Raw genomic sequence first — 24,349 nt, forward strand, 5'->3', positions numbered from 1 at the left:
GCCAGGACGCTCACGCAATATTGGCGGCCCATACGTAAATAACGTATATATTAATACTTTTGTTTATGTACATTCATCTATATATGTATCTATATATAACATTTTTCTTTCCACGCTGAGTACTTTCGTGGCTTGTCTTCTAGTTCTGTCCCGAGCTTTTTGGTTTTCTTTCCGTTCGTTTCAAGCCGATTGGGGCTTGAATTGTTCCGTTGTTTTTGAGATTATCATTGCCAAAACAAAAAAAAAAACACAAAATGAGAACATAACTTTTAGTTCATCTAGTGCGCCTACGTTTTGTAACCATTCGCTCACAGTGTCGAGTGATGTTTGATTGAATGCTTACGTTTCCTTTTGTGGCACACTGTACCGTTCACTCTCGTACGCAACGGGATGAGCTCGTTGCTTCATGTTTTTTTTTTTTTTTTTTTTTTTTTTTTTTAGTTCTGGCCTTTTAGTGGCAGTCCTTGTTAAATTTATGCACTTTTGTATTGCGGATTTGAGTTTGAAACGACTTTCTTGAATAATGTTTGATTTTAGTTTTCGTGGCAGTGATAGTCAGTGTTTTTAATAGTGACGTTATCATCTTTTGCCTCGTGCTTGTGCTCCACTCATTTTTAATTTCTGTCGCTGTAGAACTTCACAGTGGTTTGGAGACAACACAAGCAGCGATGTTTTCTGTTGCTAAAAACAAACAAAAAAATAAAAAAAAAAAAAAATCAACAAAAAAAAATTAAACAAAAAATTCGTGGTGTGCGCTTTCCTCATAGTTTTTCCGGATTCAACGATCCCCGTACACGGTAATTACACCCCGCCGTGTGCTTAAGTGTGTTTTTGTTGGTGCCACGTCTCGTTCTTTCTCGTTCGGCTTGGGTGCCGGTGTTTACCGGTTTTTCTCGTTTGCACAGTGAATGGAGTTTTCCCTTATGGTGTCCCGCACTGATTATTCTTTTTCGGTGGCTGTATAGTCTTGGTTGCTTTTGTATGTTTTGAAAAAAAAAAAAAAAAATAAAATAAAAAAAAATGATGATTGCACCGGTTCTCGTCCAAAAAAAAAAAAAAAAAAAAAATGATGATTGCACCGGTTCTCGTCCGATCACCGAAGTTAAGCATCATTGGGCCCGGTTAGTACTTGGATGGGTGACCGCCTGGGAAACCCGGGTGCTGTTGGCTCCCTTCTTTTTTTTGTTATTATCTCGCTACCCCTGGCAGCCCAATAAAAAAAGAAAGGTGCTGTTGGATCCCTTACATTTTCTCCTTTTTGCATCGCTACCCCTGCCAGCCCTCTTTTCATACTACCTTTCCGTTGTGACAAAGATGCTTCCTTCAGCAATTTAAACGTGCCAAGAAATCCTTGACAATAACGAAACACTACGAATCGACAGATGTGATCTGAAATAAGCCAGGGCCTCCTACTGTTTCGTAGCAGTGCAAAGTTCCAACAAAAAAAAAAATTGAAAATAAACGACTGTAATAAACATAAGATACGATATTAATGGCCTCAGCTCGAAGAAGAATGTGCCAAGGAAGATTTCCAAAGAGTCTCTGGAGATAACAAAACAGTACGAACCGACAGATACGTCCTGAAATACGTCAGGGCTTATTGTTTTGTTGCATTGTACGGCTGCAGATTTGTAAACAAAAATTTCTCTTTCGTCGCTAGAAGAGATGAATGCATTGGCGACCCTCCTGTGTCCCTGTTTTCGCACCTTTCCACGGCACGGCGCTGCCCTAGCCGCCGCAAACGGCGTCTCGGACACGCCCGTTAGGCCCACGGCCGTCTCGCAGATGTTTGTCGTGCTTGTACTGTCATATGGGCCACGACCCGAGCGGCAGCGAGCGGCAGTCGAGCAAAGTCGGGACAAGTCGGGACGGGGACAGGGATAGGAATGGTGCGAATGCTCTGCGAACTACGCAGACACCTGGTGTGAGGCGAGGCGAGGAAGCCCACATCGCTACCAGTGGCGCCCTCCAGCACGACACTGCCACACCCCGCACAGGCCCTCCGCTGGCCACCAGGGACAAGATGCGTCCTCCGCTAGTGTCGAAGGCTGCACGCGCCCAGCGAATGACAGGACGTGCAACGAGCAGCAGTGCGTCTCACACACGCGGCGGTGCGCCCGCTAATTCGGCCGTCGCTCCGCTGGGACGCTGGGCGCGCCCCCCGCGCCGTCCTCGAGGAGCTGGCTGTTGCGGAAGAAAGTGCTTTCGTCAAATGCGGCGGAAAACTAACACTTTGTGTATTGGGAGAGAAGCCGAACGCGAATTCTGCCGTGCTCCTACATTACGTGAGTGCCAACGGCCATACCATGATGATTGCACCGGTTCTCGTCCGATCACCGAAGTTAAGCATCATTGGGCCCGGTTAGTACTTGGATGGGTGACCGCCTGGGAAACCCGGGTGCTGTTGGCTCCCTTCTTTTTTTTGTTATTATCTCGCTACCCCTGGCAGCCCAATAAAAAAAGAAAGGTGCTGTTGGATCCCTTACATTTTCTCCTTTTTGCATCGCTACCCCTGCCAGCCCTCTTTTCATACTACCTTTCCGTTGTGACAAAGATGCTTCCTTCAGCAATTTAAACGTGCCAAGAAATCCTTGACAATAACGAAACACTACGAATCGACAGATGTGATCTGAAATAAGCCAGGGCCTCCTACTGTTTCGTAGCAGTGCAAAGTTCCAACAAAAAAAAAAATTGAAAATAAACGACTGTAATAAACATAAGATACGATATTAATGGCCTCAGCTCGAAGAAGAATGTGCCAAGGAAGATTTCCAAAGAGTCTCTGGAGATAACAAAACAGTACGAACCGACAGATACGTCCTGAAATACGTCAGGGCTTATTGTTTTGTTGCATTGTACGGCTGCAGATTTGTAAACAAAAATTTCTCTTTCGTCGCTAGAAGAGATGAATGCATTGGCGACCCTCCTGTGTCCCTGTTTTCGCACCTTTCCACGGCACGGCGCTGCCCTAGCCGCCGCAAACGGCGTCTCGGACACGCCCGTTAGGCCCACGGCCGTCTCGCAGATGTTTGTCGTGCTTGTACTGTCATATGGGCCACGACCCGAGCGGCAGCGAGCGGCAGTCGAGCAAAGTCGGGACAAGTCGGGACGGGGACAGGGATAGGAATGGTGCGAATGCTCTGCGAACTACGCAGACACCTGGTGTGAGGCGAGGCGAGGAAGCCCACATCGCTACCAGTGGCGCCCTCCAGCACGACACTGCCACACCCCGCACAGGCCCTCCGCTGGCCACCAGGGACAAGATGCGTCCTCCGCTAGTGTCGAAGGCTGCACGCGCCCAGCGAATGACAGGACGTGCAACGAGCAGCAGTGCGTCTCACACACGCGGCGGTGCGCCCGCTAATTCGGCCGTCGCTCCGCTGGGACGCTGGGCGCGCCCCCCGCGCCGTCCTCGAGGAGCTGGCTGTTGCGGAAGAAAGTGCTTTCGTCAAATGCGGCGGAAAACTAACACTTTGTGTATTGGGAGAGAAGCCGAACGCGAATTCTGCCGTGCTCCTACATTACGTGAGTGCCAACGGCCATACCATGATGATTGCACCGGTTCTCGTCCGATCACCGAAGTTAAGCATCATTGGGCCCGGTTAGTACTTGGATGGGTGACCGCCTGGGAAACCCGGGTGCTGTTGGCTCCCTTCTTTTTTTTGTTATTATCTCGCTACCCCTGGCAGCCCAATAAAAAAAGAAAGGTGCTGTTGGATCCCTTACATTTTCTCCTTTTTGCATCGCTACCCCTGCCAGCCCTCTTTTCATACTACCTTTCCGTTGTGACAAAGATGCTTCCTTCAGCAATTTAAACGTGCCAAGAAATCCTTGACAATAACGAAACACTACGAATCGACAGATGTGATCTGAAATAAGCCAGGGCCTCCTACTGTTTCGTAGCAGTGCAAAGTTCCAACAAAAAAAAAAATTGAAAATAAACGACTGTAATAAACATAAGATACGATATTAATGGCCTCAGCTCGAAGAAGAATGTGCCAAGGAAGATTTCCAAAGAGTCTCTGGAGATAACAAAACAGTACGAACCGACAGATACGTCCTGAAATACGTCAGGGCTTATTGTTTTGTTGCATTGTACGGCTGCAGATTTGTAAACAAAAATTTCTCTTTCGTCGCTAGAAGAGATGAATGCATTGGCGACCCTCCTGTGTCCCTGTTTTCGCACCTTTCCACGGCACGGCGCTGCCCTAGCCGCCGCAAACGGCGTCTCGGACACGCCCGTTAGGCCCACGGCCGTCTCGCAGATGTTTGTCGTGCTTGTACTGTCATATGGGCCACGACCCGAGCGGCAGCGAGCGGCAGTCGAGCAAAGTCGGGACAAGTCGGGACGGGGACAGGGATAGGAATGGTGCGAATGCTCTGCGAACTACGCAGACACCTGGTGTGAGGCGAGGCGAGGAAGCCCACATCGCTACCAGTGGCGCCCTCCAGCACGACACTGCCACACCCCGCACAGGCCCTCCGCTGGCCACCAGGGACAAGATGCGTCCTCCGCTAGTGTCGAAGGCTGCACGCGCCCAGCGAATGACAGGACGTGCAACGAGCAGCAGTGCGTCTCACACACGCGGCGGTGCGCCCGCTAATTCGGCCGTCGCTCCGCTGGGACGCTGGGCGCGCCCCCCGCGCCGTCCTCGAGGAGCTGGCTGTTGCGGAAGAAAGTGCTTTCGTCAAATGCGGCGGAAAACTAACACTTTGTGTATTGGGAGAGAAGCCGAACGCGAATTCTGCCGTGCTCCTACATTACGTGAGTGCCAACGGCCATACCATGATGATTGCACCGGTTCTCGTCCGATCACCGAAGTTAAGCATCATTGGGCCCGGTTAGTACTTGGATGGGTGACCGCCTGGGAAACCCGGGTGCTGTTGGCTCCCTTCTTTTTTTTGTTATTATCTCGCTACCCCTGGCAGCCCAATAAAAAAAGAAAGGTGCTGTTGGATCCCTTACATTTTCTCCTTTTTGCATCGCTACCCCTGCCAGCCCTCTTTTCATACTACCTTTCCGTTGTGACAAAGATGCTTCCTTCAGCAATTTAAACGTGCCAAGAAATCCTTGACAATAACGAAACACTACGAATCGACAGATGTGATCTGAAATAAGCCAGGGCCTCCTACTGTTTCGTAGCAGTGCAAAGTTCCAACAAAAAAAAAAATTGAAAATAAACGACTGTAATAAACATAAGATACGATATTAATGGCCTCAGCTCGAAGAAGAATGTGCCAAGGAAGATTTCCAAAGAGTCTCTGGAGATAACAAAACAGTACGAACCGACAGATACGTCCTGAAATACGTCAGGGCTTATTGTTTTGTTGCATTGTACGGCTGCAGATTTGTAAACAAAAATTTCTCTTTCGTCGCTAGAAGAGATGAATGCATTGGCGACCCTCCTGTGTCCCTGTTTTCGCACCTTTCCACGGCACGGCGCTGCCCTAGCCGCCGCAAACGGCGTCTCGGACACGCCCGTTAGGCCCACGGCCGTCTCGCAGATGTTTGTCGTGCTTGTACTGTCATATGGGCCACGACCCGAGCGGCAGCGAGCGGCAGTCGAGCAAAGTCGGGACAAGTCGGGACGGGGACAGGGATAGGAATGGTGCGAATGCTCTGCGAACTACGCAGACACCTGGTGTGAGGCGAGGCGAGGAAGCCCACATCGCTACCAGTGGCGCCCTCCAGCACGACACTGCCACACCCCGCACAGGCCCTCCGCTGGCCACCAGGGACAAGATGCGTCCTCCGCTAGTGTCGAAGGCTGCACGCGCCCAGCGAATGACAGGACGTGCAACGAGCAGCAGTGCGTCTCACACACGCGGCGGTGCGCCCGCTAATTCGGCCGTCGCTCCGCTGGGACGCTGGGCGCGCCCCCCGCGCCGTCCTCGAGGAGCTGGCTGTTGCGGAAGAAAGTGCTTTCGTCAAATGCGGCGGAAAACTAACACTTTGTGTATTGGGAGAGAAGCCGAACGCGAATTCTGCCGTGCTCCTACATTACGTGAGTGCCAACGGCCATACCATGATGATTGCACCGGTTCTCGTCCGATCACCGAAGTTAAGCATCATTGGGCCCGGTTAGTACTTGGATGGGTGACCGCCTGGGAAACCCGGGTGCTGTTGGCTCCCTTCTTTTTTTTGTTATTATCTCGCTACCCCTGGCAGCCCAATAAAAAAAGAAAGGTGCTGTTGGATCCCTTACATTTTCTCCTTTTTGCATCGCTACCCCTGCCAGCCCTCTTTTCATACTACCTTTCCGTTGTGACAAAGATGCTTCCTTCAGCAATTTAAACGTGCCAAGAAATCCTTGACAATAACGAAACACTACGAATCGACAGATGTGATCTGAAATAAGCCAGGGCCTCCTACTGTTTCGTAGCAGTGCAAAGTTCCAACAAAAAAAAAAATTGAAAATAAACGACTGTAATAAACATAAGATACGATATTAATGGCCTCAGCTCGAAGAAGAATGTGCCAAGGAAGATTTCCAAAGAGTCTCTGGAGATAACAAAACAGTACGAACCGACAGATACGTCCTGAAATACGTCAGGGCTTATTGTTTTGTTGCATTGTACGGCTGCAGATTTGTAAACAAAAATTTCTCTTTCGTCGCTAGAAGAGATGAATGCATTGGCGACCCTCCTGTGTCCCTGTTTTCGCACCTTTCCACGGCACGGCGCTGCCCTAGCCGCCGCAAACGGCGTCTCGGACACGCCCGTTAGGCCCACGGCCGTCTCGCAGATGTTTGTCGTGCTTGTACTGTCATATGGGCCACGACCCGAGCGGCAGCGAGCGGCAGTCGAGCAAAGTCGGGACAAGTCGGGACGGGGACAGGGATAGGAATGGTGCGAATGCTCTGCGAACTACGCAGACACCTGGTGTGAGGCGAGGCGAGGAAGCCCACATCGCTACCAGTGGCGCCCTCCAGCACGACACTGCCACACCCCGCACAGGCCCTCCGCTGGCCACCAGGGACAAGATGCGTCCTCCGCTAGTGTCGAAGGCTGCACGCGCCCAGCGAATGACAGGACGTGCAACGAGCAGCAGTGCGTCTCACACACGCGGCGGTGCGCCCGCTAATTCGGCCGTCGCTCCGCTGGGACGCTGGGCGCGCCCCCCGCGCCGTCCTCGAGGAGCTGGCTGTTGCGGAAGAAAGTGCTTTCGTCAAATGCGGCGGAAAACTAACACTTTGTGTATTGGGAGAGAAGCCGAACGCGAATTCTGCCGTGCTCCTACATTACGTGAGTGCCAACGGCCATACCATGATGATTGCACCGGTTCTCGTCCGATCACCGAAGTTAAGCATCATTGGGCCCGGTTAGTACTTGGATGGGTGACCGCCTGGGAAACCCGGGTGCTGTTGGCTCCCTTCTTTTTTTTGTTATTATCTCGCTACCCCTGGCAGCCCAATAAAAAAAGAAAGGTGCTGTTGGATCCCTTACATTTTCTCCTTTTTGCATCGCTACCCCTGCCAGCCCTCTTTTCATACTACCTTTCCGTTGTGACAAAGATGCTTCCTTCAGCAATTTAAACGTGCCAAGAAATCCTTGACAATAACGAAACACTACGAATCGACAGATGTGATCTGAAATAAGCCAGGGCCTCCTACTGTTTCGTAGCAGTGCAAAGTTCCAACAAAAAAAAAAATTGAAAATAAACGACTGTAATAAACATAAGATACGATATTAATGGCCTCAGCTCGAAGAAGAATGTGCCAAGGAAGATTTCCAAAGAGTCTCTGGAGATAACAAAACAGTACGAACCGACAGATACGTCCTGAAATACGTCAGGGCTTATTGTTTTGTTGCATTGTACGGCTGCAGATTTGTAAACAAAAATTTCTCTTTCGTCGCTAGAAGAGATGAATGCATTGGCGACCCTCCTGTGTCCCTGTTTTCGCACCTTTCCACGGCACGGCGCTGCCCTAGCCGCCGCAAACGGCGTCTCGGACACGCCCGTTAGGCCCACGGCCGTCTCGCAGATGTTTGTCGTGCTTGTACTGTCATATGGGCCACGACCCGAGCGGCAGCGAGCGGCAGTCGAGCAAAGTCGGGACAAGTCGGGACGGGGACAGGGATAGGAATGGTGCGAATGCTCTGCGAACTACGCAGACACCTGGTGTGAGGCGAGGCGAGGAAGCCCACATCGCTACCAGTGGCGCCCTCCAGCACGACACTGCCACACCCCGCACAGGCCCTCCGCTGGCCACCAGGGACAAGATGCGTCCTCCGCTAGTGTCGAAGGCTGCACGCGCCCAGCGAATGACAGGACGTGCAACGAGCAGCAGTGCGTCTCACACACGCGGCGGTGCGCCCGCTAATTCGGCCGTCGCTCCGCTGGGACGCTGGGCGCGCCCCCCGCGCCGTCCTCGAGGAGCTGGCTGTTGCGGAAGAAAGTGCTTTCGTCAAATGCGGCGGAAAACTAACACTTTGTGTATTGGGAGAGAAGCCGAACGCGAATTCTGCCGTGCTCCTACATTACGTGAGTGCCAACGGCCATACCATGATGATTGCACCGGTTCTCGTCCGATCACCGAAGTTAAGCATCATTGGGCCCGGTTAGTACTTGGATGGGTGACCGCCTGGGAAACCCGGGTGCTGTTGGCTCCCTTCTTTTTTTTGTTATTATCTCGCTACCCCTGGCAGCCCAATAAAAAAAGAAAGGTGCTGTTGGATCCCTTACATTTTCTCCTTTTTGCATCGCTACCCCTGCCAGCCCTCTTTTCATACTACCTTTCCGTTGTGACAAAGATGCTTCCTTCAGCAATTTAAACGTGCCAAGAAATCCTTGACAATAACGAAACACTACGAATCGACAGATGTGATCTGAAATAAGCCAGGGCCTCCTACTGTTTCGTAGCAGTGCAAAGTTCCAACAAAAAAAAAAATTGAAAATAAACGACTGTAATAAACATAAGATACGATATTAATGGCCTCAGCTCGAAGAAGAATGTGCCAAGGAAGATTTCCAAAGAGTCTCTGGAGATAACAAAACAGTACGAACCGACAGATACGTCCTGAAATACGTCAGGGCTTATTGTTTTGTTGCATTGTACGGCTGCAGATTTGTAAACAAAAATTTCTCTTTCGTCGCTAGAAGAGATGAATGCATTGGCGACCCTCCTGTGTCCCTGTTTTCGCACCTTTCCACGGCACGGCGCTGCCCTAGCCGCCGCAAACGGCGTCTCGGACACGCCCGTTAGGCCCACGGCCGTCTCGCAGATGTTTGTCGTGCTTGTACTGTCATATGGGCCACGACCCGAGCGGCAGCGAGCGGCAGTCGAGCAAAGTCGGGACAAGTCGGGACGGGGACAGGGATAGGAATGGTGCGAATGCTCTGCGAACTACGCAGACACCTGGTGTGAGGCGAGGCGAGGAAGCCCACATCGCTACCAGTGGCGCCCTCCAGCACGACACTGCCACACCCCGCACAGGCCCTCCGCTGGCCACCAGGGACAAGATGCGTCCTCCGCTAGTGTCGAAGGCTGCACGCGCCCAGCGAATGACAGGACGTGCAACGAGCAGCAGTGCGTCTCACACACGCGGCGGTGCGCCCGCTAATTCGGCCGTCGCTCCGCTGGGACGCTGGGCGCGCCCCCCGCGCCGTCCTCGAGGAGCTGGCTGTTGCGGAAGAAAGTGCTTTCGTCAAATGCGGCGGAAAACTAACACTTTGTGTATTGGGAGAGAAGCCGAACGCGAATTCTGCCGTGCTCCTACATTACGTGAGTGCCAACGGCCATACCATGATGATTGCACCGGTTCTCGTCCGATCACCGAAGTTAAGCATCATTGGGCCCGGTTAGTACTTGGATGGGTGACCGCCTGGGAAACCCGGGTGCTGTTGGCTCCCTTCTTTTTTTTGTTATTATCTCGCTACCCCTGGCAGCCCAATAAAAAAAGAAAGGTGCTGTTGGATCCCTTACATTTTCTCCTTTTTGCATCGCTACCCCTGCCAGCCCTCTTTTCATACTACCTTTCCGTTGTGACAAAGATGCTTCCTTCAGCAATTTAAACGTGCCAAGAAATCCTTGACAATAACGAAACACTACGAATCGACAGATGTGATCTGAAATAAGCCAGGGCCTCCTACTGTTTCGTAGCAGTGCAAAGTTCCAACAAAAAAAAAAATTGAAAATAAACGACTGTAATAAACATAAGATACGATATTAATGGCCTCAGCTCGAAGAAGAATGTGCCAAGGAAGATTTCCAAAGAGTCTCTGGAGATAACAAAACAGTACGAACCGACAGATACGTCCTGAAATACGTCAGGGCTTATTGTTTTGTTGCATTGTACGGCTGCAGATTTGTAAACAAAAATTTCTCTTTCGTCGCTAGAAGAGATGAATGCATTGGCGACCCTCCTGTGTCCCTGTTTTCGCACCTTTCCACGGCACGGCGCTGCCCTAGCCGCCGCAAACGGCGTCTCGGACACGCCCGTTAGGCCCACGGCCGTCTCGCAGATGTTTGTCGTGCTTGTACTGTCATATGGGCCACGACCCGAGCGGCAGCGAGCGGCAGTCGAGCAAAGTCGGGACAAGTCGGGACGGGGACAGGGATAGGAATGGTGCGAATGCTCTGCGAACTACGCAGACACCTGGTGTGAGGCGAGGCGAGGAAGCCCACATCGCTACCAGTGGCGCCCTCCAGCACGACACTGCCACACCCCGCACAGGCCCTCCGCTGGCCACCAGGGACAAGATGCGTCCTCCGCTAGTGTCGAAGGCTGCACGCGCCCAGCGAATGACAGGACGTGCAACGAGCAGCAGTGCGTCTCACACACGCGGCGGTGCGCCCGCTAATTCGGCCGTCGCTCCGCTGGGACGCTGGGCGCGCCCCCCGCGCCGTCCTCGAGGAGCTGGCTGTTGCGGAAGAAAGTGCTTTCGTCAAATGCGGCGGAAAACTAACACTTTGTGTATTGGGAGAGAAGCCGAACGCGAATTCTGCCGTGCTCCTACATTACGTGAGTGCCAACGGCCATACCATGATGATTGCACCGGTTCTCGTCCGATCACCGAAGTTAAGCATCATTGGGCCCGGTTAGTACTTGGATGGGTGACCGCCTGGGAAACCCGGGTGCTGTTGGCTCCCTTCTTTTTTTTGTTATTATCTCGCTACCCCTGGCAGCCCAATAAAAAAAGAAAGGTGCTGTTGGATCCCTTACATTTTCTCCTTTTTGCATCGCTACCCCTGCCAGCCCTCTTTTCATACTACCTTTCCGTTGTGACAAAGATGCTTCCTTCAGCAATTTAAACGTGCCAAGAAATCCTTGACAATAACGAAACACTACGAATCGACAGATGTGATCTGAAATAAGCCAGGGCCTCCTACTGTTTCGTAGCAGTGCAAAGTTCCAACAAAAAAAAAAATTGAAAATAAACGACTGTAATAAACATAAGATACGATATTAATGGCCTCAGCTCGAAGAAGAATGTGCCAAGGAAGATTTCCAAAGAGTCTCTGGAGATAACAAAACAGTACGAACCGACAGATACGTCCTGAAATACGTCAGGGCTTATTGTTTTGTTGCATTGTACGGCTGCAGATTTGTAAACAAAAATTTCTCTTTCGTCGCTAGAAGAGATGAATGCATTGGCGACCCTCCTGTGTCCCTGTTTTCGCACCTTTCCACGGCACGGCGCTGCCCTAGCCGCCGCAAACGGCGTCTCGGACACGCCCGTTAGGCCCACGGCCGTCTCGCAGATGTTTGTCGTGCTTGTACTGTCATATGGGCCACGACCCGAGCGGCAGCGAGCGGCAGTCGAGCAAAGTCGGGACAAGTCGGGACGGGGACAGGGATAGGAATGGTGCGAATGCTCTGCGAACTACGCAGACACCTGGTGTGAGGCGAGGCGAGGAAGCCCACATCGCTACCAGTGGCGCCCTCCAGCACGACACTGCCACACCCCGCACAGGCCCTCCGCTGGCCACCAGGGACAAGATGCGTCCTCCGCTAGTGTCGAAGGCTGCACGCGCCCAGCGAATGACAGGACGTGCAACGAGCAGCAGTGCGTCTCACACACGCGGCGGTGCGCCCGCTAATTCGGCCGTCGCTCCGCTGGGACGCTGGGCGCGCCCCCCGCGCCGTCCTCGAGGAGCTGGCTGTTGCGGAAGAAAGTGCTTTCGTCAAATGCGGCGGAAAACTAACACTTTGTGTATTGGGAGAGAAGCCGAACGCGAATTCTGCCGTGCTCCTACATTACGTGAGTGCCAACGGCCATACCATGATGATTGCACCGGTTCTCGTCCGATCACCGAAGTTAAGCATCATTGGGCCCGGTTAGTACTTGGATGGGTGACCGCCTGGGAAACCCGGGTGCTGTTGGCTCCCTTCTTTTTTTTGTTATTATCTCGCTACCCCTGGCAGCCCAATAAAAAAAGAAAGGTGCTGTTGGATCCCTTACATTTTCTCCTTTTTGCATCGCTACCCCTGCCAGCCCTCTTTTCATACTACCTTTCCGTTGTGACAAAGATGCTTCCTTCAGCAATTTAAACGTGCCAAGAAATCCTTGACAATAACGAAACACTACGAATCGACAGATGTGATCTGAAATAAGCCAGGGCCTCCTACTGTTTCGTAGCAGTGCAAAGTTCCAACAAAAAAAAAAATTGAAAATAAACGACTGTAATAAACATAAGATACGATATTAATGGCCTCAGCTCGAAGAAGAATGTGCCAAGGAAGATTTCCAAAGAGTCTCTGGAGATAACAAAACAGTACGAACCGACAGATACGTCCTGAAATACGTCAGGGCTTATTGTTTTGTTGCATTGTACGGCTGCAGATTTGTAAACAAAAATTTCTCTTTCGTCGCTAGAAGAGATGAATGCATTGGCGACCCTCCTGTGTCCCTGTTTTCGCACCTTTCCACGGCACGGCGCTGCCCTAGCCGCCGCAAACGGCGTCTCGGACACGCCCGTTAGGCCCACGGCCGTCTCGCAGATGTTTGTCGTGCTTGTACTGTCATATGGGCCACGACCCGAGCGGCAGCGAGCGGCAGTCGAGCAAAGTCGGGACAAGTCGGGACGGGGACAGGGATAGGAATGGTGCGAATGCTCTGCGAACTACGCAGACACCTGGTGTGAGGCGAGGCGAGGAAGCCCACATCGCTACCAGTGGCGCCCTCCAGCACGACACTGCCACACCCCGCACAGGCCCTCCGCTGGCCACCAGGGACAAGATGCGTCCTCCGCTAGTGTCGAAGGCTGCACGCGCCCAGCGAATGACAGGACGTGCAACGAGCAGCAGTGCGTCTCACACACGCGGCGGTGCGCCCGCTAATTCGGCCGTCGCTCCGCTGGGACGCTGGGCGCGCCCCCCGCGCCGTCCTCGAGGAGCTGGCTGTTGCGGAAGAAAGTGCTTTCGTCAAATGCGGCGGAAAACTAACACTTTGTGTATTGGGAGAGAAGCCGAACGCGAATTCTGCCGTGCTCCTACATTACGTGAGTGCCAACGGCCATACCATGATGATTGCACCGGTTCTCGTCCGATCACCGAAGTTAAGCATCATTGGGCCCGGTTAGTACTTGGATGGGTGACCGCCTGGGAAACCCGGGTGCTGTTGGCTCCCTTCTTTTTTTTGTTATTATCTCGCTACCCCTGGCAGCCCAATAAAAAAAGAAAGGTGCTGTTGGATCCCTTACATTTTCTCCTTTTTGCATCGCTACCCCTGCCAGCCCTCTTTTCATACTACCTTTCCGTTGTGACAAAGATGCTTCCTTCAGCAATTTAAACGTGCCAAGAAATCCTTGACAATAACGAAACACTACGAATCGACAGATGTGATCTGAAATAAGCCAGGGCCTCCTACTGTTTCGTAGCAGTGCAAAGTTCCAACAAAAAAAAAAATTGAAAATAAACGACTGTAATAAACATAAGATACGATATTAATGGCCTCAGCTCGAAGAAGAATGTGCCAAGGAAGATTTCCAAAGAGTCTCTGGAGATAACAAAACAGTACGAACCGACAGATACGTCCTGAAATACGTCAGGGCTTATTGTTTTGTTGCATTGTACGGCTGCAGATTTGTAAACAAAAATTTCTCTTTCGTCGCTAGAAGAGATGAATGCATTGGCGACCCTCCTGTGTCCCTGTTTTCGCACCTTTCCACGGCACGGCGCTGCCCTAGCCGCCGCAAACGGCGTCTCGGACACGCCCGTTAGGCCCACGGCCGTCTCGCAGATGTTTGTCGTGCTTGTACTGTCATATGGGCCACGACCCGAGCGGCAGCGAGCGGCAGTCGAGCAAAGTCGGGACAAGTCGGGACGGGGACAGGGATAGGAATGGTGCGAATGCTCTGCGAACTACGCAGACACCTGGTGTGAGGCGAGGCGAGGAAGCCCACATCGCTACCAGTGGCGCCCTCCAGCACGACACTGCCACACCCCGCACAGGCCCTCCGCTGGCCACCAGGGACAAGATGCGTCCTCCGCTAGTGTCGAAGGCTGCACGCGCCCAGCGAATGACAGGACGTGCAACGAGCAGCAGTGCGTCTCACACACGCGGCGGTGCGCCCGCTAATTCGGCCGTCGCTCCGCTGGGACGCTGGGCGCGCCCCCCGCGCCGTCCTCGAGGAGCTGGCTGTTGCGGAAGAAAGTGCTTTCGTCAAATGCGGCGGAAAACTAACACTTTGTGTATTGGGAGAGAAGCCGAACGCGAATTCTGCCGTGCTCCTACATTACGTGAGTGCCAACGGCCATACCATGATGATTGCACCGGTTCTCGTCCGATCACCGAAGTTAAGCATCATTGGGCCCGGTTAGTACTTGGATGGGTGACCGCCTGGGAAACCCGGGTGCTGTTGGCTCCCTTCTTTTTTTTGTTATTATCTCGCTACCCCTGGCAGCCCAATAAAAAAAGAAAGGTGCTGTTGGATCCCTTACATTTTCTCCTTTTTGCATCGCTACCCCTGCCAGCCCTCTTTTCATACTACCTTTCCGTTGTGACAAAGATGCTTCCTTCAGCAATTTAAACGTGCCAAGAAATCCTTGACAATAACGAAACACTACGAATCGACAGATGTGATCTGAAATAAGCCAGGGCCTCCTACTGTTTCGTAGCAGTGCAAAGTTCCAACAAAAAAAAAAATTGAAAATAAACGACTGTAATAAACATAAGATACGATATTAATGGCCTCAGCTCGAAGAAGAATGTGCCAAGGAAGATTTCCAAAGAGTCTCTGGAGATAACAAAACAGTACGAACCGACAGATACGTCCTGAAATACGTCAGGGCTTATTGTTTTGTTGCATTGTACGGCTGCAGATTTGTAAACAAAAATTTCTCTTTCGTCGCTAGAAGAGATGAATGCATTGGCGACCCTCCTGTGTCCCTGTTTTCGCACCTTTCCACGGCACGGCGCTGCCCTAGCCGCCGCAAACGGCGTCTCGGACACGCCCGTTAGGCCCACGGCCGTCTCGCAGATGTTTGTCGTGCTTGTACTGTCATATGGGCCACGACCCGAGCGGCAGCGAGCGGCAGTCGAGCAAAGTCGGGACAAGTCGGGACGGGGACAGGGATAGGAATGGTGCGAATGCTCTGCGAACTACGCAGACACCTGGTGTGAGGCGAGGCGAGGAAGCCCACATCGCTACCAGTGGCGCCCTCCAGCACGACACTGCCACACCCCGCACAGGCCCTCCGCTGGCCACCAGGGACAAGATGCGTCCTCCGCTAGTGTCGAAGGCTGCACGCGCCCAGCGAATGACAGGACGTGCAACGAGCAGCAGTGCGTCTCACACACGCGGCGGTGCGCCCGCTAATTCGGCCGTCGCTCCGCTGGGACGCTGGGCGCGCCCCCCGCGCCGTCCTCGAGGAGCTGGCTGTTGCGGAAGAAAGTGCTTTCGTCAAATGCGGCGGAAAACTAACACTTTGTGTATTGGGAGAGAAGCCGAACGCGAATTCTGCCGTGCTCCTACATTACGTGAGTGCCAACGGCCATACCATGATGATTGCACCGGTTCTCGTCCGATCACCGAAGTTAAGCATCATTGGGCCCGGTTAGTACTTGGATGGGTGACCGCCTGGGAAACCCGGGTGCTGTTGGCTCCCTTCTTTTTTTTGTTATTATCTCGCTACCCCTGGCAGCCCAATAAAAAAAGAAAGGTGCTGTTGGATCCCTTACATTTTCTCCTTTTTGCATCGCTACCCCTGCCAGCCCTCTTTTCATACTACCTTTCCGTTGTGACAAAGATGCTTCCTTCAGCAATTTAAACGTGCCAAGAAATCCTTGACAATAACGAAACACTACGAATCGACAGATGTGATCTGAAATAAGCCAGGGCCTCCTACTGTTTCGTAGCAGTGCAAAGTTCCAACAAAAAAAAAATTGAAAATAAACGACTGTAATAAACATAAGATACGATATTAATGGCCTCAGCTCGAAGAAGAATGTGCCAAGGAAGATTTCCAAAGAGTCTCTGGAGATAACAAAACAGTACGAACCGACAGATACGTCCTGAAATACGTCAGGGCTTATTGTTTTGTTGCATTGTACGGCTGCAGATTTGTAAACAAAAATTTCTCTTTCGTCGCTAGAAGAGATGAATGCATTGGCGACCCTCCTGTGTCCCTGTTTTCGCACCTTTCCACGGCACGGCGCTGCCCTAGCCGCCGCAAACGGCGTCTCGGACACGCCCGTTAGGCCCACGGCCGTCTCGCAGATGTTTGTCGTGCTTGTACTGTCATATGGGCCACGACCCGAGCGGCAGCGAGCGGCAGTCGAGCAAAGTCGGGACAAGTCGGGACGGGGACAGGGATAGGAATGGTGCGAATGCTCTGCGAACTACGCAGACACCTGGTGTGAGGCGAGGCGAGGAAGCCCACATCGCTACCAGTGGCGCCCTCCAGCACGACACTGCCACACCCCGCACAGGCCCTCCGCTGGCCACCAGGGACAAGATGCGTCCTCCGCTAGTGTCGAAGGCTGCACGCGCCCAGCGAATGACAGGACGTGCAACGAGCAGCAGTGCGTCTCACACACGCGGCGGTGCGCCCGCTAATTCGGCCGTCGCTCCGCTGGGACGCTGGGCGCGCCCCCCGCGCCGTCCTCGAGGAGCTGGCTGTTGCGGAAGAAAGTGCTTTCGTCAAATGCGGCGGAAAACTAACACTTTGTGTATTGGGAGAGAAGCCGAACGCGAATTCTGCCGTGCTCCTACATTACGTGAGTGCCAACGGCCATACCATGATGATTGCACCGGTTCTCGTCCGATCACCGAAGTTAAGCATCATTGGGCCCGGTTAGTACTTGGATGGGTGACCGCCTGGGGAAACCCGGGTGCTGTTGGCTCCCTTCTTTTTTTTGTTATTATCTCGCTACCCCTGCAGCCCAATAAAAAAAGAAAGGTGCTGTTGGATCCCTTACATTTTCTCCTTTTTGCATCGCTACCCCTGCCAGCCCTCTTTTCATACTACCTTTCCGTTGTGACAAAGATGCTTCCTTCAGCAATTTAAACGTGCCAAGAAATCCTTGACAATAACGAAACACTACGAATCGACAGATGTGATCTGAAATAAGCCAGGGCCTCCTACTGTTTCGTAGCAGTGCAAAGTTCCAACAAAAAAAAAAATTGAAAATAAACGACTGTAATAAACATAAGATACGATATTAATGGCCTCAGCTCGAAGAAGAATGTGCCAAGGAAGATTTCCAAAGAGTCTCTGGAGATAACAAAACAGTACGAACCGACAGATACGTCCTGAAATACGTCAGGGCTTATTGTTTTGTTGCATTGTACGGCTGCAGATTTGTAAACAAAAATTTCTCTTTCGTCGCTAGAAGAGATGAATGCATTGGCGACCCTCCTGTGTCCCTGTTTTCGCACCTTTCCACGGCACGGCGCTGCCCTAGCCGCCGCAAACGGCGTCTCGGACACGCCCGTTAGGCCCACGGCCGTCTCGCAGATGTTTGTCGTGCTTGTACTGTCATATGGGCCACGACCCGAGCGGCAGCGAGCGGCAGTCGAGCAAAGTCGGGACAAGTCGGGACGGGGACAGGGATAGGAATGGTGCGAATGCTCTGCGAACTACGCAGACACCTGGTGTGAGGCGAGGCGAGGAAGCCCACATCGCTACCAGTGGCGCCCTCCAGCACGACACTGCCACACCCCGCACAGGCCCTCCGCTGGCCACCAGGGACAAGATGCGTCCTCCGCTAGTGTCGAAGGCTGCACGCGCCCAGCGAATGACAGGACGTGCAACGAGCAGCAGTGCGTCTCACACACGCGGCGGTGCGCCCGCTAATTCGGCCGTCGCTCCGCTGGGACGCTGGGCGCGCCCCCCGCGCCGTCCTCGAGGAGCTGGCTGTTGCGGAAGAAAGTGCTTTCGTCAAATGCGGCGGAAAACTAACACTTTGTGTATTGGGAGAGAAGCCGAACGCGAATTCTGCCGTGCTCCTACATTACGTGAGTGCCAACGGCCATACCATGATGATTGCACCGGTTCTCGTCCGATCACCGAAGTTAAGCATCATTGGGCCCGGTTAGTAACTTGGATGGGTGACCGCCTGGGAAACCCGGGTGCTGTTGGCTCCCTTCTTTTTTTTGTTATTATCTCGCTACCCCTGGCAGCCCAATAAAAAAAGAAAGGTGCTGTTGGATCCCTTACATTTTCTCCTTTTTGCATCGCTACCCCTGCCAGCCCTCTTTTCATACTACCTTTCCGTTGTGACAAAGATGCTTCCTTCAGCAATTTAAACGTGCCAAGAAATCCTTGACAATAACGAAACACTACGAATCGACAGATGTGATCTGAAATAAGCCAGGGCCTCCTACTGTTTCGTAGCAGTGCAAAGTTCCAACAAAAAAAAAAAATTGAAAATAAACGACTGTAATAAACATAAGATACGATATTAATGGCCTCAGCTCGAAGAAGAATGTGCCAAGGAAGATTTCCAAAGAGTCTCTGGAGATAACAAAACAGTACGAACCGACAGATACGTCCTGAAATACGTCAGGGCTTATTGTTTTGTTGCATTGTACGGCTGCAGATTTGTAAACAAAAATTTCTCTTTCGTCGCTAGAAGAGATGAATGCATTGGCGACCCTCCTGTGTCCCTGTTTTCGCACCTTTCCACGGCACGGCGCTGCCCTAGCCGCCGCAAACGGCGTCCTCGGACACGCCCGTTAGGCCCACGGCCGTCTCGCAGATGTTTGTCGTGCTTGTACTGTCATATGGGCCACGACCCGAGCGGCAGCGAGCGGCAGTCGAGCAAAGTCGGGACAAGTCGGGACGGGGACAGGGATAGGAATGGTGCGAATGCTCTGCGAACTACGCAGACACCTGGTGTGAGGCGAGGCGAGGAAGCCCACATCGCTACCAGTGGCGCCCTCCAGCACGACACTGCCACACCCCGCACAGGCCCTCCGCTGGCCACCAGGGACAAGATGCGTCCTCCGCTAGTGTCGAAGGCTGCACGCGCCCAGCGAATGACAGGACGTGCAACGAGCAGCAGTGCGTCTCACACACGCGGCGGTGCGCCCGCTAATTCGGCCGTCGCTCCGCTGGGACGCTGGGCGCGCCCCCCGCGCCGTCCTCGAGGAGCTGGCTGTTGCGGAAGAAAGTGCTTTCGTCAAATGCGGCGGAAAACTAACACTTTGTGTATTGGGAGAGAAGCCGAACGCGAATTCTGCCGTGCTCCTACATTACGTGAGTGCCAACGGCCATACCATGATGATTGCACCGGTTCTCGTCCGATCACCGAAGTTAAGCATCATTGGGCCCGGTTAGTACTTGGATGGGTGACCGCCTGGGAAACCCGGGTGCTGTTGGCTCCCTTCTTTTTTTTGTTATTATCTCGCTACCCCTGGCAGCCCAATAAAAAAAGAAAGGTGCTGTTGGATCCCTTACATTTTCTCCTTTTTGCATCGCTACCCCTGCCAGCCCTCTTTTCATACTACCTTTCCGTTGTGACAAAGATGCTTCCTTCAGCAATTTAAACGTGCCAAGAAATCCTTGACAATAACGAAACACTACGAATCGACAGATGTGATCTGAAATAAGCCAGGGCCTCCTACTGTTTCGTAGCAGTGCAAAGTTCCAACAAAAAAAAAAATTGAAAATAAACGACTGTAATAAACATAAGATACGATATTAATGGCCTCAGCTCGAAGAAGAATGTGCCAAGGAAGATTTCCAAAGAGTCTCTGGAGATAACAAAACAGTACGAACCGACAGATACGTCCTGAAATACGTCAGGGCTTATTGTTTTGTTGCATTGTACGGCTGCAGATTTGTAAACAAAAATTTCTCTTTCGTCGCTAGAAGAGATGAATGCATTGGCGACCCTCCTGTGTCCCTGTTTTCGCACCTTTCCACGGCACGGCGCTGCCCTAGCCGCCGCAAACGGCGTCTCGGACACGCCCGTTAGGCCCACGGCCGTCTCGCAGATGTTTGTCGTGCTTGTACTGTCATATGGGCCACGACCCCGAGCGGCAGCGAGCGGCAGTCGAGCAAAGTCGGGACAAGTCGGGACGGGGACAGGGATAGGAATGGTGCGAATGCTCTGCGAACTACGCAGACACCTGGTGTGAGGCGAGGCGAGGAAGCCCACATCGCTACCAGTGGCGCCCTCCAGCACGACACTGCCACACCCCGCACAGGCCCTCCGCTGGCCACCAGGGGACAAGATGCGTCCTCCGCTAGTGTCGAAGGCTGCACGCGCCCAGCGAATGACAGGACGTGCAACGAGCAGCAGTGCGTCTCACACACGCGGCGGTGCGCCCGCTAATTCGGCCGTCGCTCCGCTGGGACGCTGGGCGCGCCCCCCGCGCCGTCCTCGAGGAGCTGGCTGTTGCGGAAGAAAGTGCTTTCGTCAAATGCGGCGGAAAACTAACACTTTGTGTATTGGGAGAGAAGCCGAACGCGAATTCTGCCGTGCTCCTACATTACGTGAGTGCCAACGGCCATACCATGATGATTGCACCGGTTCTCGTCCGATCACCGAAGTTAAGCATCATTGGGCCCGGTTAGTACTTGGATGGGTGACCGCCTGGGAAACCCGGGGTGCTGTTGGCTCCCTTCTTTTTTTTGTTATTATCTCGCTACCCCTGGCAGCCCAATAAAAAAAGAAAGGTGCTGTTGGATCCCTTACATTTTCTCCTTTTTGCATCGCTACCCCTGCCAGCCCTCTTTTCATACTACCTTTCCGTTGTGACAAAGATGCTTCCTTCAGCAATTTAAACGTGCCAAGAAATCCTTGACAATAACGAAACACTACGAATCGACAGATGTGATCTGAAATAAGCCAGGGCCTCCTACTGTTTCGTAGCAGTGCAAGAGTTCCAACAAAAAAAAAAATTGAAAATAAACGACTGTAATAAACATAAGATACGATATTAATGGCCTCAGCTCGAAGAAGAATGTGCCAAGGAAGATTTCCAAAGAGTCTCTGGAGATAACAAAACAGTACGAACCGACAGATACGTCCTGAAATACGTCAGGGCTTATTGTTTTGTTGCATTGTACGGCTGCAGATTTGTAAACAAAAATTTCTCTTTCGTCGCTAGAAGAGATGAATGCATTGGCGACCCTCCTGTGTCCCTGTTTTCGCACCTTTCCACGGCACGGCGCTGCCCTAGCCGCCGCAAACGGCGTCTCGGACACGCCCGTTAGGCCCACGGCCGTCTCGCAGATGTTTGTCGTGCTTGTACTGTCATATGGGCCACGACCCGAGCGGCAGCGAGCGGCAGTCGAGCAAAGTCGGGACAAGTCGGGACGGGGACAGGGATAGGAATGGTGCGAATGCTCTGCGAACTACGCAGACACCTGGTGTGAGGCGAGGCGAGGAAGCCCACATCGCTACCAGTGGCGCCCTCCAGCACGACACTGCCACACCCCGCACAGGCCCTCCGCTGGCCACCAGGGACAAGATGCGTCCTCCGCTAGTGTCGAAGGCTGCACGCGCCCAGCGAATGACAGGACGTGCAACGAGCAGCAGTGCGTCTCACACACGCGGCGGTGCGCCCGCTAATTCGGCCGTCGCTCCGCTGGGGACGCTGGGCGCGCCCCCCGCGCCGTCCTCGAGGAGCTGGCTGTTGCGGAAGAAAGTGCTTTCGTCAAATGCGGCGGAAAACTAACACTTTGTGTATTGGGAGAGAAGCCGAACGCGAATTCTGCCCGTGCTCCTACATTACGTGAGTGCCAACGGCCATACCATGATGATTGCACCGGTTCTCGTCCGATCACCGAAGTTAAGCATCATTGGGCCCGGTTAGTACTTGGATGGGTGACCGCCTGGGAAACCCGGGTGCTGTTGGCTCCCTTCTTTTTTTTGTTATTATCTCGCTACCCCTGGCAGCCCAATAAAAAAAAGAAAGGTGCTGTTGGATCCCTTACATTTTCTCCTTTTTGCATCGCTACCCCTGCCAGCCCTCTTTTCATACTACCTTTCCGTTGTGACAAAGATGCTTCCTTCAGCAATTTAAACGTGCCAAGAAATCCTTGACAATAACGAAACACTACGAATCGACAGATGTGATCTGAAATAAGCCAGGGCCTCCTACTGTTTCGTAGCAGTGCAAAGTTCCAACAAAAAAAAAATTGAAAATAAACGACTGTAATAAACATAAGATACGATATTAATGGCCTCAGCTCGAAGAAGAATGTGCCAAGGAAGATTTCCAAAGAGTCTCTGGAGATAACAAAACAGTACGAACCGACAGATACGTCCTGAAATACGTCAGGGCTTATTGTTTTGTTGCATTGTACGGCTGCAGATTTGTAAACAAAAAATTTCTCTTTCGTCGCTAGAAGAGATGAATGCATTGGCGACCCTCCTGTGTCCCTGTTTTCGCACCTTTCCACGGCACGGCGCTGCCCCTAGCCGCCGCAAACGGCGTCTCGGACACGCCCGTTAGGCCCACGGCCGTCTCGCAGATGTTTGTCGTGCTTGTACTGTCATATGGGCCACGACCCGAGCGGCAGCGAGCGGCAGTCGAGCAAAGTCGGGACAAGTCGGGACGGGGACAGGGATAGGAATGGTGCGAATGCTCTGCGAACTACGCAGACACCTGGTGTGAGGCGAGGCGAGGAAGCCCACATCGCTACCAGTGGCGCCCTCCAGCACGACACTGCCACACCCCGCACAGGCCCTCCGCTGGCCACCAGGGACAAGATGCGTCCTCCGCTAGTGTCGAAGGCTGCACGCGCCCAGCGAATGACAGGACGTGCAACGAGCAGCAGTGCGTCTCACACACGCGGCGGTGCGCCCGCTAATTCGGCCGTCGCTCCGCTGGGACGCTGGGCGCGCCCCCCGCGCCGTCCTCGAGGAGCTGGCTGTTGCGGAAGAAAGTGCTTTCGTCAAATGCGGCGGAAAACTAACACTTTGTGTATTGGGAGAGAAGCCGAACGCGAATTCTGCCGTGCTCCTACATTACGTGAGTGCCAACGGCCATACCATGATGATTGCACCGGTTCTCGTCCGATCACCGAAGTTAAGCATCATTGGGCCCGGTTAGTACTTGGATGGGTGACCGCCTGGGAAACCCGGGTGCTGTTGGCTCCCTTCTTTTTTTTGTTATTATCTCGCTACCCCTGGCAGCCCAATAAAAAAAGAAAGGTGCTGTTGGATCCCTTACATTTTCTCCTTTTTGCATCGCTACCCCTGCCAGCCCTCTTTTCATACTACCTTTCCGTTGTGACAAAGATGCTTCCTTCAGCAATTTAAACGTGCCAAGAAATCCTTGACAATAACGAAACACTACGAATCGACAGATGTGATCTGAAATAAGCCAGGGCCTCCTACTGTTTCGTAGCAGTGCAAAGTTCCAACAAAAAAAAAAATTGAAAATAAACGACTGTAATAAACATAAGATACGATATTAATGGCCTCAGCTCGAAGAAGAATGTGCCAAGGAAGATTTCCAAAGAGTCTCTGGAGATAACAAAACAGTACGAACCGACAGATACGTCCTGAAATACGTCAGGGCTTATTGTTTTGTTGCATTGTACGGCTGCAGATTTGTAAACAAAAATTTCTCTTTCGTCGCTAGAAGAGATGAATGCATTGGCGACCCTCCTGTGTCCCTGTTTTTCGCACCTTTCCACGGCACGGCGCTGCCCTAGCCGCCGCAAACGGCGTCTCGGACACGCCCGTTAGGCCCACGGCCGTCTCGCAGATGTTTGTCGTGCTTGTACTGTCATATGGGCCACGACCCGAGCGGCAGCGAGCGGCAGTCGAGCAAAGTCGGGACAAGTCGGGACGGGGACAGGGATAGGAATGGTGCGAATGCTCTGCGAACTACGCAGACACCTGGTGTGAGGCGAGGCGAGGAAGCCCACATCGCTACCAGTGGCGCCCTCCAGCACGACACTGCCACACCCCGCACAGGCCCTCCGCTGGCCACCAGGG

At 52.6% G+C, this 24,349-nt stretch overlaps 18 non-coding genes and 1 pseudogene across 18 annotated transcripts; all 19 read left to right on the forward strand.

Annotated features, from left to right (window-relative positions):
- Nucleotides 1-1,051: 1,051 nt before the first annotated feature.
- Nucleotides 1,052-1,170, forward strand: LOC124771130 (annotated as a pseudogene).
- A 1,121-nt stretch (nucleotides 1,171-2,291) lies between these two features.
- LOC124771102 lies at nucleotides 2,292-2,410 on the forward strand. The gene has a single exon (XR_007013302.1). It is a non-coding gene; the product is annotated as a 5S ribosomal RNA (ribosomal RNA).
- Nucleotides 2,411-3,531: 1,121 nt separating this feature from the next.
- Nucleotides 3,532-3,650, forward strand: LOC124771103. The gene has a single exon (XR_007013303.1). It is a non-coding gene; the product is annotated as a 5S ribosomal RNA (ribosomal RNA).
- Nucleotides 3,651-4,771: 1,121 nt separating this feature from the next.
- LOC124771104 lies at nucleotides 4,772-4,890 on the forward strand. The gene has a single exon (XR_007013304.1). It is a non-coding gene; the product is annotated as a 5S ribosomal RNA (ribosomal RNA).
- Nucleotides 4,891-6,011: 1,121 nt separating this feature from the next.
- Nucleotides 6,012-6,130, forward strand: LOC124771105. The gene has a single exon (XR_007013305.1). It is a non-coding gene; the product is annotated as a 5S ribosomal RNA (ribosomal RNA).
- A 1,121-nt stretch (nucleotides 6,131-7,251) lies between these two features.
- On the forward strand, nucleotides 7,252-7,370 carry LOC124771106. The gene has a single exon (XR_007013306.1). It is a non-coding gene; the product is annotated as a 5S ribosomal RNA (ribosomal RNA).
- Nucleotides 7,371-8,491: 1,121 nt separating this feature from the next.
- LOC124771107 lies at nucleotides 8,492-8,610 on the forward strand. The gene has a single exon (XR_007013307.1). It is a non-coding gene; the product is annotated as a 5S ribosomal RNA (ribosomal RNA).
- A 1,121-nt stretch (nucleotides 8,611-9,731) lies between these two features.
- Nucleotides 9,732-9,850, forward strand: LOC124771108. The gene has a single exon (XR_007013308.1). It is a non-coding gene; the product is annotated as a 5S ribosomal RNA (ribosomal RNA).
- Nucleotides 9,851-10,971: 1,121 nt separating this feature from the next.
- On the forward strand, nucleotides 10,972-11,090 carry LOC124771109. Its single transcript, XR_007013309.1, has one exon. It is a non-coding gene; the product is annotated as a 5S ribosomal RNA (ribosomal RNA).
- A 1,121-nt stretch (nucleotides 11,091-12,211) lies between these two features.
- Nucleotides 12,212-12,330, forward strand: LOC124771111. The gene has a single exon (XR_007013310.1). It is a non-coding gene; the product is annotated as a 5S ribosomal RNA (ribosomal RNA).
- A 1,121-nt stretch (nucleotides 12,331-13,451) lies between these two features.
- Nucleotides 13,452-13,570, forward strand: LOC124771113. Its single transcript, XR_007013312.1, has one exon. It is a non-coding gene; the product is annotated as a 5S ribosomal RNA (ribosomal RNA).
- Nucleotides 13,571-14,691: 1,121 nt separating this feature from the next.
- LOC124771114 lies at nucleotides 14,692-14,810 on the forward strand. The gene has a single exon (XR_007013313.1). It is a non-coding gene; the product is annotated as a 5S ribosomal RNA (ribosomal RNA).
- Nucleotides 14,811-15,931: 1,121 nt separating this feature from the next.
- On the forward strand, nucleotides 15,932-16,050 carry LOC124771115. Its single transcript, XR_007013314.1, has one exon. It is a non-coding gene; the product is annotated as a 5S ribosomal RNA (ribosomal RNA).
- Nucleotides 16,051-17,170: 1,120 nt separating this feature from the next.
- LOC124771123 lies at nucleotides 17,171-17,290 on the forward strand. The gene has a single exon (XR_007013321.1). It is a non-coding gene; the product is annotated as a 5S ribosomal RNA (ribosomal RNA).
- A 1,120-nt stretch (nucleotides 17,291-18,410) lies between these two features.
- LOC124771125 lies at nucleotides 18,411-18,530 on the forward strand. Its single transcript, XR_007013323.1, has one exon. It is a non-coding gene; the product is annotated as a 5S ribosomal RNA (ribosomal RNA).
- A 1,123-nt stretch (nucleotides 18,531-19,653) lies between these two features.
- On the forward strand, nucleotides 19,654-19,772 carry LOC124771116. Its single transcript, XR_007013315.1, has one exon. It is a non-coding gene; the product is annotated as a 5S ribosomal RNA (ribosomal RNA).
- Nucleotides 19,773-20,895: 1,123 nt separating this feature from the next.
- Nucleotides 20,896-21,015, forward strand: LOC124771120. Its single transcript, XR_007013319.1, has one exon. It is a non-coding gene; the product is annotated as a 5S ribosomal RNA (ribosomal RNA).
- Nucleotides 21,016-22,139: 1,124 nt separating this feature from the next.
- Nucleotides 22,140-22,258, forward strand: LOC124771117. Its single transcript, XR_007013316.1, has one exon. It is a non-coding gene; the product is annotated as a 5S ribosomal RNA (ribosomal RNA).
- Nucleotides 22,259-23,381: 1,123 nt separating this feature from the next.
- LOC124771118 lies at nucleotides 23,382-23,500 on the forward strand. Its single transcript, XR_007013317.1, has one exon. It is a non-coding gene; the product is annotated as a 5S ribosomal RNA (ribosomal RNA).
- The last annotated feature ends 849 nt before the right edge of the window (nucleotides 23,501-24,349 follow it).

Source organism: Schistocerca piceifrons, unplaced genomic scaffold (genome assembly GCF_021461385.2).
Source record: "Schistocerca piceifrons isolate TAMUIC-IGC-003096 unplaced genomic scaffold, iqSchPice1.1 HiC_scaffold_892, whole genome shotgun sequence".
Classification (NCBI taxonomy): Eukaryota; Metazoa; Arthropoda; class Insecta; order Orthoptera; family Acrididae; genus Schistocerca; species Schistocerca piceifrons.